Source organism: Lissotriton vulgaris, chromosome 8, assembly GCF_964263255.1.
Source record: "Lissotriton vulgaris chromosome 8, aLisVul1.2, whole genome shotgun sequence".
Classification (NCBI taxonomy): Eukaryota; Metazoa; Chordata; class Amphibia; order Caudata; family Salamandridae; genus Lissotriton; species Lissotriton vulgaris.
This window is the reverse complement of record NC_141696.1, coordinates 473,938,010-473,954,291: the sequence shown is the minus strand read 5'-3', so window position 1 is coordinate 473,954,291 and position 16,282 is coordinate 473,938,010. Positions and strand designations below refer to the sequence as shown.

General features: G+C 41.8%; 1 protein-coding gene across 2 annotated transcripts in view; it reads right to left on the bottom strand.

Annotated features, from left to right (window-relative positions):
- The window catches only part of CDKL5 (cyclin dependent kinase like 5), a 1,270,306-nt gene that overhangs the window by 1,008,719 nt on the left and 245,305 nt on the right, over positions 1-16,282 (bottom strand). For both annotated transcript variants that reach the window (XM_086934269.1, XM_086934270.1), the window contains exon 2: positions 14,184-14,266. The gene's annotated coding sequence lies outside the window, so the exon portion shown is untranslated. The remainder of the gene's footprint in view (positions 1-14,183; positions 14,267-16,282) is intronic.

The following is a 16,282-nucleotide window of genomic DNA, read 5'->3' as shown; positions in this document are numbered from 1 at the left end:
AACCAATAAATACATCAATAATGACTACAAAAGTGCAAAAGTAGTCGGTGATGACAATACCAACTGAGGTTTGTTCACCACTATATTAAAAGGAAGAGTAAAACAAATGTATTACATTTCTATTCATTTTCAGAGGCTTTTTTCTCTCTGTTGTGTTGTGAATCCGACGTAAACCTAATCCTCCCTTCACTGTTTTGTCACAGGCATTTGGCTAAAACACACTGAGTAGCAATTGGAGAGTGAGGAATCTAGAGAGATAGAAAACGCAGCTGCTTCAGCATCTCTTCAGGTCTAAGATAATGACGTGAAGGTATTAGGAGCCCTTCCTCGTGGTGGATGCCCTTCAAAAGGTAAAAGCCGACTGGATAGAAACTAGTACCTTAAAGCTCAAATATATCACATATGACTTGCCCGCACTATGAGGAAATAACAGTAACTGAACAGTTCCCACAATTAGTGATACTCTCGCCAGTACTTCTAGCAACGATGCTAATATGATTTATATATAACACCAAGACACATTCTCAGTATCCAGGCAAAAGCAAAGGTGCAAGTGCCAGAATCTGCAAAGGGAGGAAGGGGAGACAACACTGTGCAACAACATCTTCCTAACTAACCCAGGAGGAACCAGGAGCTAAGGGACCGATAAAGGGGACAGAAAATAAGTGTGTAGTAGGAAAAGGCAGCTGAGTGCCAACCTTAAACTGTGGCAGAAAACCACAGCAACCCACACAGCAGGCAATCAGTAAGAAAATTAATGACATGTCTTCTAGTGCAGATCCACCAGCGGTGGCCAAAGATATAGAAACTCTTACTAACGTATTGAAACATTAGACCGTTAACCTATCAACTTAGCTGCCCTCTTCCTATGCTCCATATTCTCCTTTCCCTTTGTGTCGCAATCCTCGTCTCTTCATATTCCTCACATTTTTGACAGCACATGCCCCCTAAAATAAAACCCCCTGTCCCTCACTTTGGAGGCTGGATAAGGTTCTTTCAGAAGAAAGAGCTGGAACTTAGCCACGATTCTAGGAGTATGTACAAAACACAGGTTCCCAAGAATTCAGAGGTGCATCCTATCCTTTCTAGCCTACAGGTACTATAATTTCTTTAAAATTCTCGAGTTTAAAATGGCTCTACTCTCAAACTCTGGTGTTCCATCCATCTATACAGGAGGAAGAGTTGCAGGCCCTTGTGAAGTTGCAGGCCTACCACTACAGACATTGGAACACAGATCATATATTTCAGTGCAAGGAGACAGTTCTGCTGCGCCAACTGAGTGACCTTAAAAGGGAATGAGAAACAAGATATAAACTTAGGATGGGAACCAGGAATAGTCAGGTTTTTGGAAGAGAGCCACCCTTGAACTCCTATACAATATTATGGGCCAGGGGACATATGTTTGTCTGCATACTTTCTGTAGTTGATAGTTGCCTGTTGTAAATGGAAAATGGCCCTTGTCTGACAGCATAAATGGAATGGCGAACAGCAGCTATTGAGGGACCTTGATCAGAGAGGACAGGCGAAAGAACCATTCCTGGATGTACACCATACAAGCAGAAGAACAAACAATAGTCTAAAGCACTGTGTAATGAATTGTTGTTGGTGAACTGGCCTACTACAATCTCTGCTCCCATTCCTGCTGCTGTGACAGCAAGAAACACCTCAAATATTGTTCAAGTAACTGATTCAGCCTCTAGATCTCGTCATCTGTCTCGGAGTGAAAAATCGCATACAGATAAAAAAAAAAGGGTTCCCCTGCGTTTCAGGAGTTTTTTAAAGAATTTCAAAGTATACTGGGTTCCCCTATCAGTCACTATCCCACCTGGCAGGTCAGTGAAACACAAAAGATTTATTTAGTGAAGACTTTCATCAAGGCAGGGGCTGTTGGTAATTGCTTTAGAAGTATAATGTGACCCACCTTGGATAGTCAATCACTATTTAAATGGTAGCGTGCTCCTTTGATTCTAAGAATTGAACAATGAAAGTCCACAGAGATAACGGAGCATGGGATAGAGGCGTAGGAAGGGTTTGCAAAAGCCCGACAGATCTTTGGTACGAAGCATTAGCCTAAGCACATATGACACACTTTTGAACACAAGACTTGACCATTCTGGCCATGGAGGGCCACCAAAGATATCGGGTAAGCAAGCCAATATTTTTATTTCTACTGGATATCCAGCCACCAAGGAATCATGACATCATTGGATGGCTGTAACTTGGAATTCTTCTCTTGGCAAAAACAATCTCGTCTCATGGAATAACAAACTATCCTGATATTTTCTGATGTTTAAGTGGACTGCCAGTCAACTCAAAAGTAACTTCATTCAGTCTAACAAGACCATAAAAGTACATGAAGCATAACTACATACAGTCAATAAAAACAAAATACATCCAGATCCATGAATTGAAACCAATTAAAAAAACGACTAAAAATACATAAGCATACTCAAACTAAAATTATCTTGATGATAAACATTTTGCATCATTAAAAACCTGAGAAGAGATTGAATTAGTAATACCTAAAACAATAACTTATTTGGTGGCCCAGGAATAAAACTGTACAAACAGCGGTCCTAATATAAAATACCCTGCATTTAAGTCCAGCAATAGCACGTCAGATAAGCATAGTGTGCAAAGTTAAGCAAATAAATACTGTCAGTCAGTCAGTGCTGCATGTCTGTTTCTATACACCTATTAACTCTGTTAAGGAAGTCTTGGTCTTTGGACTTAGGATGACATTTTCAGGATGCATAAGGCTAGTTGTTTCCCTTCTAGTAGGAAAGCAAAAATAAATGATGGTCACCTAGCATGGCAAAGATTGGGAAACTTCATTGACTTAAGAAAATACAGAATCTTATTATCAGTCCAAACAAGAATCGGATGCAATGCTCCTACCAGAAATGCCTCCAATGAGTAAAACCTTCCATGAGGACAGAAGCTCTCGATCATAAATGGCATATTATTTTTATATATTTGTGAGGGACCTGTAATATTAAGGTACTGGGTGTAAGGCTGCTGTTTTCAGATGCCTCTAAATGCTGTCCCAAAGGCAACTGCAGATGCATTGTTTTCGACTATCAACTGTAGATCTGCATTTCAATATGTATTTGTTTTTCAAAATTAATGAATAGTCTTTATAGCAAAAGACTCTTCTAGGCATTTGACCACCAAAATTAAGTATAATAACGCGCATAACAGGAAAAATGGGCAACTTCATCCAAGGAATTGTTATAAGTAGAAGACATGAAGATGTTGGTACCTTGGGGAGTGGAAAAATTGTGCCATAAGTCACGACAATTAACATTTTAGTTTTGTCCTAGCACTATCCAGAGCAATCACAGACAAATTCCAAAAAGTTAAAATGGCCCTCATGTTTTTCAGAGGCAAGGCATCAGCCAGTTAAAGGTAAAGGAAAACCAGCATATCTTCCAAAAGGAAAATTCCTATTGAGGTTGGCAACTGCCTGGCTAACAAAATTGGTACTATGCAATCTTATAACAAACCTAGCAAGCATGCTCAATACAAATGTAGTGTATATCTTTCTGAGCCTAAGCGGGGACATCAATAAATTTGCCTGAACGCTGTCTTAATCTTGGTTCTTACAATGGTGGCAACAGAGACGCAATTGGAAACGATGTACGATGCAATCTGGGGTAAAAAATTGATACATGTTTAATAAAAAGAAGTTTAACATAACCTTGGTTCTTAAATCAGTTCTGTGACTTCAAATACTTACACGTGGATTCACAGCACCTTCAACAGCCATGCATGTTTTTAATAAAATGGATAAACATCGCTAAAATCTTAAAAATCTACAATCTTAAAGCCTAGATAGTAACCGGGAGGTGTTACCTTCTTGCTCCTAATGTGTGAAGAGCTTGCTTCACAAGCTTAACAGAATTGTTCATTCGCACTCTTTCTGAAAATATATTCTTACTATATGAACAGCATCACAGCATTTGTTTAACGCTCGATACAAGTTGTCATACTTGCTACTAGAGCAAGAAACAAAGTTAAAGTTCAAAGAGGGTATACGTTCATAGTGCTGCAGGGAAAACATTGTTTGCCAGAGTGACGAGCCACCTACCACCAAGGATTCCTTTCTTGAGGGCAGACATCTAGCTACCTCTGTGGATAGTGTCACAGCACATGGTAAGGTACAAATGGAAGCTGCTTATCTTTGTTTCAACCCCCTAGTTGCAGTACTTTCTCTACCATTGTACTAATGCTGGCCCAGTCACAAACTAACAGAATACTTTCTCAATCGGCACAGCGACAAACAACATTTGTAAAAGGAAGGAAGAAGGTAAAAATAATAAAATGTTCACGTCTGATAGCACATAGTCAGTAATACCTCGGATGTAGAGATCATTCATGCTCTGTCAATTCTTTTCTCAACGTTTTCCATATTAAGTCGCAAACACACATGAATAGTCAAGATCCTTTTCTTTCATCATTGTAGAACATCTGGACTCTTGACATTGCTAAGGGCCTGGAGATAAAATGGCCCTGGAGTTAAAATGAAGACTAGTGCGTGTATGCACCAGGATACATTGACAGGACAGATGGAGAAAGGAGCTAAAGTTCACAGATACATCAACATTTCCATCCATCAAAAGAGGGCACAAGTTCCTATGGTTTGTGATCCAGCACTGTCAGAATCAAATTAGGAACCCATAGTGCTGGTGGTTCTTGGAATCAAAGCGACACTTAGTTGTGTTTTTTGTAGGAACTAAAATTAACAGCTGGTTTTACCAGGCAAAGTATAAAAGCTAAAACTCTTACTATTGTATAAAGCAAGAGGTCAATTCTGCCATAAAATTCCAAGCAGCAGTGCAAACCTGCTTGTTCCTTAAGGGAATATGTATAATATATGTAAATGTAGAGTCCTATGTGTGCTTCAATGCCCTGAGATTTCTGATTGAGTTGGTCTTCTGGCACTGGTATTGCTACATGGTGCTTTCACTGTCTCTTCACATCTTTACATTGATGACAATCCACTCTCTGCAGGGGCAATTTTAGACCACCACCCCTGTGTTTATTAACACTTTCTAACCATCTCCACAAAACAAAACTATTTGGCAAATCGAGTAAAATTGGATTTTATACGTTAACATTAAATCTTTATTAATGGATATTTATAAGGAAAATAGTGAGGTGACTATATACACATGCATATCATTTTGCCGGGTATTACATATGCTTAAGTGTGCTATTAATGTTAAACATGTGAACACACTCCACGTTTTTTAACACACATATATGCCAGATGTTGGATATACAATTCTTGCAGGAATTGGAATCAGTGCCTGTCTGGCAAAAAAAATAACATGCGATGGATAACATCCTTACAGTTGCATAAAGTAAGGGGTCAATTCTATAACATTTTCAGAAACAACTCAAAGCTATCTCTTTCTAAAGGGAATACTTGTGGAATCCCTCCTGGCTGCACACTAAATGTAGACTCGAGGTAAACTTTTCATAAGTGGGTGAAAAATATAGATGCATGCCATTGGAAAGTCATCATTTTGAGTATTCTGCATTTTGTATCGTCTGGTATGAACCCAATGGGTTGAGGTAAACAGGCTGGGGTATTGTCTACTAAGGAAACTTGGTCCGAACATGAGCTGAATTGCCAAAGTAACAGCCTGAATTGTACAGCTGGACCCTTTCTAGTGATGAGACTGGCCAAAGGCACTTGTAGGTTTTATATTATTATGCTTGGGATGGGTGTCTTCACCCATCATCATGTTGACCAAGTGGGGGTACCTGTTGGAATAAACTATTATTGATTTACAACAGCCTATGAAAACACTACCTTTGCAATCGAATTAACCTTCTGGGTTAGCAACTCCTAAGGAAGTCATACACTCGTTGGAATCTACTGTATTTAAGGGGCTGTGGAGACAGAAATCTGGATAAAGAGATACCTGCAAATATCAAAATATTGTAGACTCTTTGGAGGTGGATCAATCTGCTTTCTTCCAGAATACCCAGTTTCATTAGCTGAACATTGGCTCAAGAAGCTTTGTCAACAAAGTGCTTTTCCCAGGTCCTTGATAAGAGGTTACCCCATTCTCACCCCAAGTTTGCCTAATTTCGTATATACAGGGTTTCATCATTCACAAGTGTCAAGTACCTCCTTTATACAATTATTTCGAAGATCTGTTTATTCACTTTTTGGTAACATTATATGCCATGCGTTACTTTCAGCTAACAAGTATAAGGCACCGTGAGAATAACATCTCAGTGATAGCAATTCAATACATGTAAGCAATAACAGGAATAAAATAAAAATACAAATAAAGTCAGTGCAGCATTAGTATTATCGTGCATAAACACATTACGTGCAGTGGGACCAGAAGGAAGGTGTCAAAATACCGGAGGGGGCAGGGGGGCCAAGAAGGGAAGAGGAGGAGGGGAACAATCAAACACAGTTGCTTAAAAATTGTTGGTGTGATCACAGCAGTTTGTCTTGGAGTACCCAGCACTGATGGGGGGACTAAGGGGGGGCAGAGCGTGGACAGGGTACCTCCCGCCCCTCAATCCACGCCACCCCAAGGTAGGAGGTGTCCTCAAAGTTCTTGGAGTGACCCACTCTAAGCAGGAATCTCAGGAAGGTGAGGGGAGAAAACCACCAGTACGCTGAATTCAGTCAGATCATAAGTGAATGTGCGGGCAGTATCAGTCACAACCCCCGGTGAGCTGGAGGTAGAACTATCCTCAATCTCAGTGCCGTTTTCTCTCATAGTCGATCTATCATGACTCGCCAGAGCTCCAAATCCCGTTCTGTGTTATCATCAGAGTGAACTTTCCTAAGTCGGCATTCTTCAGCTACTGCTCATTTCAAGAAGTCAGCAGGCCATTTAGTCCTTATTGGGGGGTGGGTAGCCCAGTGAGTGGCAATGAGCCATTTGGCCAGCACGATTCCCAGCTGAGCAAATCTATACTGCATTTTTTTACATTTATTGGGGAGAGGCAGCAGGCCAAGAAGGCAGTGTCGGTTTATCAATTTCACTTTTATTGTTATTACTCTGCGCACTTCCTGTAGTACCTCACTCCAAAAAGGCTGCAACTGTAAGCAGGTCAACGTAACATGACCAAAATCGACCGGGGACATGCCACAAAGTGCGCATCCAGCAGGGCGCATTGGGCAAACCCTGTGTGGGTGTTGTGGTATCAGAAAAGCTCTGTATAAGTAGAAAACTGCGGAAGCTTAATCCTGGCATTGCTTGCCACCTCCTGTACCTGTGCCACAGCACTTCTCCACTGCCCACCTGTGAGTGGGGTCTCCAGCTCCCTATCCCATGTAGCACGCTTCGATTCAACATTTGCCCGCCTATCTCTCTTGGGAGCAGCATATAGTGGAGATATGATACCTCTTGAGGAGCTATGATCTAACATCGCCTGTAAAATATGGGGCTGAAACGGTTCTTCTGGAAAGGATGTCCAGATTTCTCTGGCCGTGCATGAGACACTCTAGTACTGCTAAAATGGCCCCCAATCTATTCCATAGTGGGTCCCAACTTCCTCCAAGGACATAGAGATACTGTTTAGGAACAGATTTTCTGCTCTCTGACATCCACCATCGGGCTATCTCGAGACATCCATGGAGTCCCATTTGTATATGAATGGGCACAGCCACCAGAGTGGGAGGAGCTAAGAGAGGGTGCCTGTTGCAAAACCAGCGTAATGGCCCTCTTCCATGGCTGGGCAACTTGTATAATAATGAAGGGGGTACCTATTGGGAGTCTACGACCATGCATAAACAACTTGGGAGTTCATCCATCTCAACGGGACTAGTTAATTTCTTTCCCCAATTTGGACCGTCTTCACACCACTTAGCAGCATACTACAATAGGCCTGCCAGATAGCACAATTGAAGATTCGGGAGACCAAAGCCTCCCTCCGTTAGGTGCAATATTAAGATCGCAGCGCGGACCCAGCTCCCACACTAAGAGTAGTAGTATTATTTATTTGTTAATTAATTAAAATCATTACAAGCAAGGAAAGATGAAAACAAATAAGTAAAACAAGCATATACATTGGTAGATGGCCATTCCATCAAAAGATTCATACATTACGCAAATAATTAAAATACATAAGACTTACTAAAATGCCTGATAATTGCCCCAAAAAGTATTATAGCAGCATTTACATAAAGTGACTTGTGTTGGCAGTTGCATCTACAGATACCAATTTTAGCTGTAATTCATATAAAAACGATAATAAAATGCAACATTAATACATTACACAATAATTAAAATACATAAGACTTACTAAAAATGCCGTATAAATACCCCAAGAACTAGTATAGTAGCATTTACATAAAGTGACTCTTGTTAGCAGTTGCAATTGCATATGCAAAATTTAGCTGTATTCCATATGCAAGCAATAAGAAAACTGCAATATGCATGACTATATTAAAATATACTCCTAGTCCTTTAAGCTAAATTAACACTTTGCATCCAATGATCCTTAAGTTATGTTTCTTTACGTATTTTATATCGCAATACAATTATTTATCAGTTCTACTCCCTTGAGTTTCTTCTCTGCAATAATAATAAACTTAACAAAAAGATAAGTGAGTTTAATATTCTCCCCACTCAAACAGGTAATAATTGCTTGTCTACATGTTCTAATTCCGAATTCATTAAAGATCGATTTTAGGATGGATTTCCGAGCGTCTGACAATGCTGGGCATAAGGTTACTATATGGATTATTGTTTCATCCCTTTGCCTACAGAGCCTGCAAATGCTTGATGGCCATTGATTTTCCCATTTTGGTATGCCATCCTTTGTCGGATATCTTCCCAACCTTAAGTGCATAAATTTGTTCTTGAACCTTGGATTTAAGTGATATGTTAAATAGGGTTGAGGCATCAGCTTACCAAAGGAATTAGCAATTGTCCAGAAATGATTTATTTTCCTTAATTCTTCTTTGTCAGCTATGACCGTTAGTAGTGCGGCCATTTGATTCATTTCTTTTTTTAAAACTACTTTACTCCTCATTTCATTTTCTAAATTAGTGCAATCAAAGTTACATAAGCATTCAGTTAGGTAGAGCTGCCAGTTTTTTTATATTCTCCTTCTGATATTTCAAACCAACAAAGCTTTGCTATAGATCCTTCCTCCGAGCGGGCTAATGATATTACCACTCCCACACTAGAGGCACCAGTAGCCCATCGAGCTGCCAGAACAATGAAGACGGTAGCACACAGAAATAGTTCTGCATTGAATAAAGCTCCGAAGCAGTAGGACCATCTTGCTCAAAGCCACTCTGCCCATAACCAACAGTGGAAGTTGTCCAAAACTGAATGTAGGTTGTAAGGCCATCTATCCATCTTTCCATGTTTAGCTCACATTGCTCCATCCCTAGGTAATGGAGGCTCCAGGTCTCCTATGGCAATTTCACTGTATGGAGGGTAGGTACGCCCAACTCAGCCAGCGCCACTAGGGGAAACAGTACTGTCTTGTAGTGATTGATACAAAGCCCTGATGCCCCACCAAAACCGTCCATTAACCGCAGGAGGAGGGGCACCCAGAACTCCGGATTTGTTACGTATATCAGTGTGTCAATGCATACATTGACAGAATGTGTGCCATGGCTCCCACTCGCACGCCCCATTCCCGTAGTTCAGTCCCTAAGATGTATCACCAACTGCTCCATAGCAAGTGTGAACAGGAGCGACAAGAGCGGGCAGCCCTATCGTGTACCCCTTTCAATAGGATTGTACTGGAAGCCACCTGCCCAGTGCGCATCCTCACACTTGGTGCTATGTATAGAAGTCGAACCCTTGACAGGAATTCCTCACCTAGGCTCATCCGCCAGAGAACTTCCCAAGGGTACATCCAGGACAAGGTATCAAATGCCTTTTTCTATGCCCAAGTCTATCAGTGCACCTGCATGTCTGTGTCCCGAGTCTCGTGCATCATGTGGGAGAGCCTTTGTAGGGTCATATGGGTACCCCTTCCAGGCATGAAACCACACTGACCATCCTGGACCAAATGTGTGATCACTCGTCCCAACTGCATCGGCAATACTTTAGCAAATAGTTTAAAGTACATGTTGAGCATAGATAGCGGCAAATAGGAACTGGGGTCCACGGGCTCCTTGCCCAGCTCCGGATGCATAATTATTAGGGCTTTTCACATGTGAACTGGCAATTCGCCGTAAGTGTGTGCCTCATGTAGGGTTTCTATCAGCGCAGAGAGCAGGGAGCAGAATAAGCCTGAAAATACTCAACCAGGAGACCATTCGGTCCTGGACATTTCCCTCTGGCCATATCCCAGAAGCCTCACCAAGTCTATTCCTAGGCTGACAGAGGCCCTCCCTGGGCCTCTGTCAGCCTAGGAATTGAAATCGTATCCAAAAAGCCACTACCGGAGCTTCAACATTCACCAAGGACGAATACACTCCTCCCAAGTGGTCTCATAGCAGCGAATTAATCGCGGACTGTTCAACAGCCAGTCCGCCATCCGTCCCACGTAGGGCGAGAATTTGCAGCGGGAATCTTTCAAGTTTGAGTAGCCAGGCCAGTATGCTCTCCGACCGATCACCCTTGCGGTGGAGTTGCTGTCTATAGTCTATTTGGACATGGCAGTCCAGTCTGTCCTAGATGGTCGCGACTCATCTATGCGCCTCTGTCAGTCCCACATCTCCCGCCACCCATCCCAGCGCCCGTCTTTCCAGTCGGCAAGAAGGTCCTCTCCCTCCTTCAGTTCTTGCTCCAGTTTCCTCCTATTGCTGTATGTCTTGGTAAAGCTCTCACCTTTAACAACCACCTTAAGTATGCCCGACTATGTCTGGCTGAGCAGTGTTCCAGTTTGTATCCAAGAAGCCCTACAGCGCTCCTATCATATCTGCAGCGTATCTCCCACCCAGATGAAAGGGAGTCCAACATATGGTAGGAGTTTAGTATCCAGGTCCGCAAAGAATTGATTGTCTTCAGTGTTGGGTTCTTATATGTTAACTATACATATTTCCCACCCATCTAGTGTACCATTTAGAAGCAAATATTGTCCTGCTACATCAGCAACTTGACTGCACAGCTGGAATGGGAATCCGGGGGGCTACCCATACAGACACCCCTCTGGCGTACAACCTGACGTTTCATGGTTAGATGGCTATCCATGAGACCTCCCAGGCATTTGACTGAGGTTTTTGGCTCGGGTATCAGTCCCTTTTCTGTATAGTCAATTTAGAAGATTCGTCTTTGTATTTAATATAACAATGTCTATTTTATCTGTGTTTTAACTTCAGAGTTACTGGAGCCCATTGAATCCCCAATAAAGCACACTGTGTTATGAAATTTAATTTGGGAAGCTGATGTTTCATCTAAACCAATCAATAATTGAGTACCATCATCATAATTACAGAGTCTGTAACCTCTTAATATACATGATCGGATAAGTAGTTTAACAAATAAATTGAATACGTGAGGGGATAATAAAGAGCCTTGAGCAATACCACAATCTATGGCATTGATTTTGCAGAGGAATTTGCATGATGCCCTGAGTGCGATTTGCCAAAAACAATTTAATTAACTTCAAGGAAAGTCATTATAGGCCAGCCTCCACCATACTGTTGATTAAAATATTGTAGTCGACTGTGTATTTTTTTAAGGAAATACTCCACAAATCTGGCCTGTGTGATATGGTGTCATTAAAAACTCATTATTCAAGACAGCCAGTTTGAATCCCAATTAAAGTCAGCAAAAATATCACTGCTGCAATAAAGTCTACTACAGCTATCACTACCACAGAGCCATTACCAATCCAAACACTGCCAGGTAGTGTACACAGAGATAAGCCCCCAATGGCTCACAAAGCCCATCAAGGCAAGCACCCTCAAACTGCGCAGAGTGACCTCCGGATCCCGATGAAACATTATTGTGTTTAGGACCCAAGTCTGGCTCCACAGATGACACGTGGTGACACCAACTTTTACTTTTCTCCCGCAGAAGAGCAACATAATTCACAGCTGTACCAAGCCATCATCTTTGCACTTCAAGATTACATTTACTATCCAAATCACCCTAGTGTCATCTCTAGGCAGGCAAAACAATAATTACCTCAACAAGATACATTTCCGAGTACGGCAATGCAGACTGAGTACAAATAAGACACAGAGAACGGTTGTTGGCAATTGTTAAATGGTGAGAAAAGAGCAGTGAGTGGCATGCATAATGTAAGCGGAAGACGAGAGAGGCATAGAGTAGATTTCTGTAATTAATCGAATGGCTGAAAATCCATAAACAAAATGAATGTGTTGATCAGCATAAGGTCACACATTGGAAACTATAGTAAAAGACACTTCTCACAAGACAAGCAAGGTAAAGAGCTATACCCGACCCTGTCTCACAGGAGAAAAACAGGAAATAGATGGGGACGTCTTCTGATGGACCAAGTGAAAGATGGCTGGAAAATGAATGTGTTGATCAGCATAAGGTCACACATTGGAAACTATAGTAAAAGACACTTCTCACAAGACAAGCAAGGTAAAGAGCTATACCCGACCCTGTCTCACAGGAGAAAAACAGGAAATAGATGGGGACGTCTTCTGATGGACCAAGTGAAAGATGGCTGGAAGAAAGAGTAGCGCATGTTGAAATTCTTTTGTTCAGGAAATGAGGGAGGGCAGGAAGACATCCTGATGGCAGATATTTTACATTCGCTACTCAGTGATTGGGACACACTCCTACCACTGATTCATGATACTCACTGCCTGCTGTCATTAGGGAACTGCCTAATATTTACCACTCTAAATAAGCTTTAATACAAACAACATACAACTTTTATATATGTTACGGTATACAATCTTTAAGATGCACTTTTCCTCTACATCCACTTAAGTATGTCTTCTTTGCACATCTTCTTACCACTTGGCTAAGACCCTTCAGACTTTCAGTTTACTTTCACTAACACCGCACTCTCAGCCTTCTCCTAAAAACCTAGAATCTTGACTTCTCTGTCACAGCCAATTGTCACTCCCTCGCTTTTTCTTCTCCCCCTTTTACCGTCCAGATACTCATCTCTTCCCTTATGTGACTTCCTGCTCCTGCTCCTACCTTTTTTAATTCCATCTGCAATCAAAATATGTCCTTAATGGTAATTCACTATACGGCTAACATATTAACCCATTTACTACACTGCAACAAGCACACATCCCTGCTTCCATAAATCCAGCTACCTCCTGCTTTAAAACTTCCTCAGACACCTACCACCTTTGCCAAATATCAGCATGTCTTTCTACTACTCTTGTTCTACAAAGTCCCAGATAGTTCTATCAGGCATACTGACACTCCATCTTTCCAAAAACCATTCCTTGATCTCATTTCAATCAGGCATCCACAGAAATATGCAGATTTCCATTTCTCCAAATTTCTCAAATCTGCACGACACATCCGCCAACACTACTTTCCAGCACTATTCTGCAGTTATGACAGACTCTTGCATACAATTTTAGGTGGGCACCACCAGCAGAGCACTTGCCTGGCTGGTCTCTGTTTCTCTAAGCAATCTTCTTTGGTGTATTTGTAATATGCCACCTCCCTGCATGAGAACCAAGGGCTCCACTTGGTTCACATTCTATTTTATTCGCAATGTACGTCGCTGCTTCCCAGCACTGAAATACTGGTCCTACACATCCACTGCCCTGGGCCACTCAGCAATGTCCTGTCCTCTCTTTCCCTTCCCCTACCATTCGTTTCTCAGTCTAGGCCCATCACTGCCAATGTTGATGTGCCACTAGTCTAATCCTGGTGAAATAACATTTCTGGTAAGGATGCCCAATCAGTTAAAAAACACACATAAACAAATAAGAACACCTGTCTATATGATGTTCCAAAAACCAAGATGGTTAACGCTGTAGCTGAAAAGTATGTCTGTTACTGGTTGTATTTATGATATACTCTGCGGTAATGCCAATAGTTCTAACAGCGATTTGTGAAAAATATGTTAAAAATAAATCCACGTTTTTGAAGGTAGAACGCCCCTTTTTATATACTAGCTTACACGTGCGTACGGGAAGCAGGGGAAAACAAAGGCAACCAAGAGAGTCGCGTGCAGAATGGAGCGCCCACGCCATCCAACCTCCATGACACATATTGCAAGGCATATTTCTGGCGGTTGAGACTGTTCGTAAATTTCACAATAAAACCAATGTAAAGGTTACTTACACAAGACTGCTTCTTTCCTTTTTGCTTCTCAGTACCGCACTCCTAAGTATCAGGTTTTCATTTGTTTTCTTTCTTTCTTCTTTCTGTGTAAAAAGAAACTGTTATCACCACAAGGTTTCCAGGACTGAGCTAGTTTACAAACCTGATAACAAATGCTTGCACTTTAACATATTTGGACTTTAACCCATAATTTGGTCACCATGTTGATATGTTCAAAAAGCCTTACTTTTGGGAGGAGTAAAAAGGGGTGAGGGTGATTTTCTAAAGAACTTCACGACCTTACACATGCAACCGCATTGGAGATCTTAAATGCATTTTAAACTGACCGGATGAGGTTTTAAAAAACACTTTGCCTAGTCATCATATCTCTGGTGACCCTTGCCCTGTGACGCCACTGATTCGAGGTGGAGGAGTTAGACGACTAAGCAAGATCAAATACGCACTGACAAATTCAACAGGATGGGCATTTTCTTTGTATACAAGACATTAATATGCGATTTACACATAAAAACATTAATGGAGAACGAAGTACAATTGATGTGTGTTGCACATGTTATAAAATATTAATGCATATTTTCTTAAATATGTGGAATGTTTTTTCTGACGCAACGTAGAGGGAATTTAGCAAATTAACACACATTGAGTAAAAGTCAGCTTAAAAGTAGTTACATTTGCATACACTGTTACGGGGGTACTGTACTGCTCTGTTGTGTATTTAAAAAATCGGTGGAATGTGCATTTGATAATTTCACACGGAAAGAGGATTTTGAGGTACATATTGAATAGAAGTTTGAAAACGTGAGTAATACACAAAACAGGTGGCATATGGGTAGTAGAAAATAATGGTTTTGTCACACTTTTGGGGGAAATGGCATTGAAGCTCCTCTTGTTAAACCTGTAATTTGAGGGAAAGGGAACTCACTATGCTGCATAACTATTCTTCATGTTAGGGGAGTTTGGGCTTTGCTGCCTATGTTGCATATATGTATGTGTTTATATGGCATTTCTATAGCATGAACCAGGGCAAAAGGCAGCTGAACGCTGTACTTGGTAAAAGACAAGCATAAAGTCAACGAGTAATAGGAGAGGAAGCTGGGTTGTGGACGGTTAATGTATTGTGATGGATGAAGTCTTCTTTAAAGAGTTAGGTAGTCAACTCTTTCCTAAATTGGAGTCGTATTGGGGTGGGGCTGATGGATACAGGACAAGGTTCGAGATCATGGGTGCATAGATGGAAAAGGCCTGCAGCCTGATTCATGAAGCAAAATTGCGCTCGCAATAGCTGCGAAAATGCTATCGCGGGCGCAATTCCCATAATCGGAATTCACCATGGAATTTGCGAATTCGCAAACACAGATTTGCGAATTCGCATAAATATTCGCAGAATCCCGGCCGGAGACCATTTGTGGATCGGAAATAGCGAGATTTCACGGATCCTGCGAAAATAATTGCGAAATCGCACATTACTCGCAATCGGTATACATGAAAAATCGCAAATAGCGAAAAACCCCAAAATCGCATTTTGCGAGGCGCAATTTAAGGACAGCCCAAAGCAGGTGGTAACCATCAAACCCATATAAAAAAAAAATTGAAAAACCGTTGGCCAATCAGTAACTGGTGCAGGCCTGACCAAACACACTTAAGGAGAAGCAGCATCAGCAGATGGAGTTTCACAATGCCAGGAATGTACATGGTGGTCAGGCGGCGAAGGCTACAGCGAGCAGCAAGGAGGAGACGCAGAATCCAGGAAAGGATATTCCGCCAGCGGGTCACCCTGCTGGGCCAAACCAGAGAGCAAATCTACGCAAAGTACCGTCTGAATGGGGCTATGATCATCAAGCTAATACAGGACCTTGACCCCCTGATGCAGCACCCAACAAAGCGGACCAATGCCGTCCCAACACATGTCCAGGTATTGTGTAGCCTGCACCTCCTGGCCTCTGGGAGCTTCCAGGGGATAGTTGCGGCAGCTGGGGGATATCCCAGCCCACCATGTCCCGCTGCCTACGTAGTTTCCTTGACGCAATGCTGACCCAGCTACATCACCACATCAAATTTCCCACCAGCCAACAGGAATTGGATGAGACCAAACTACAATT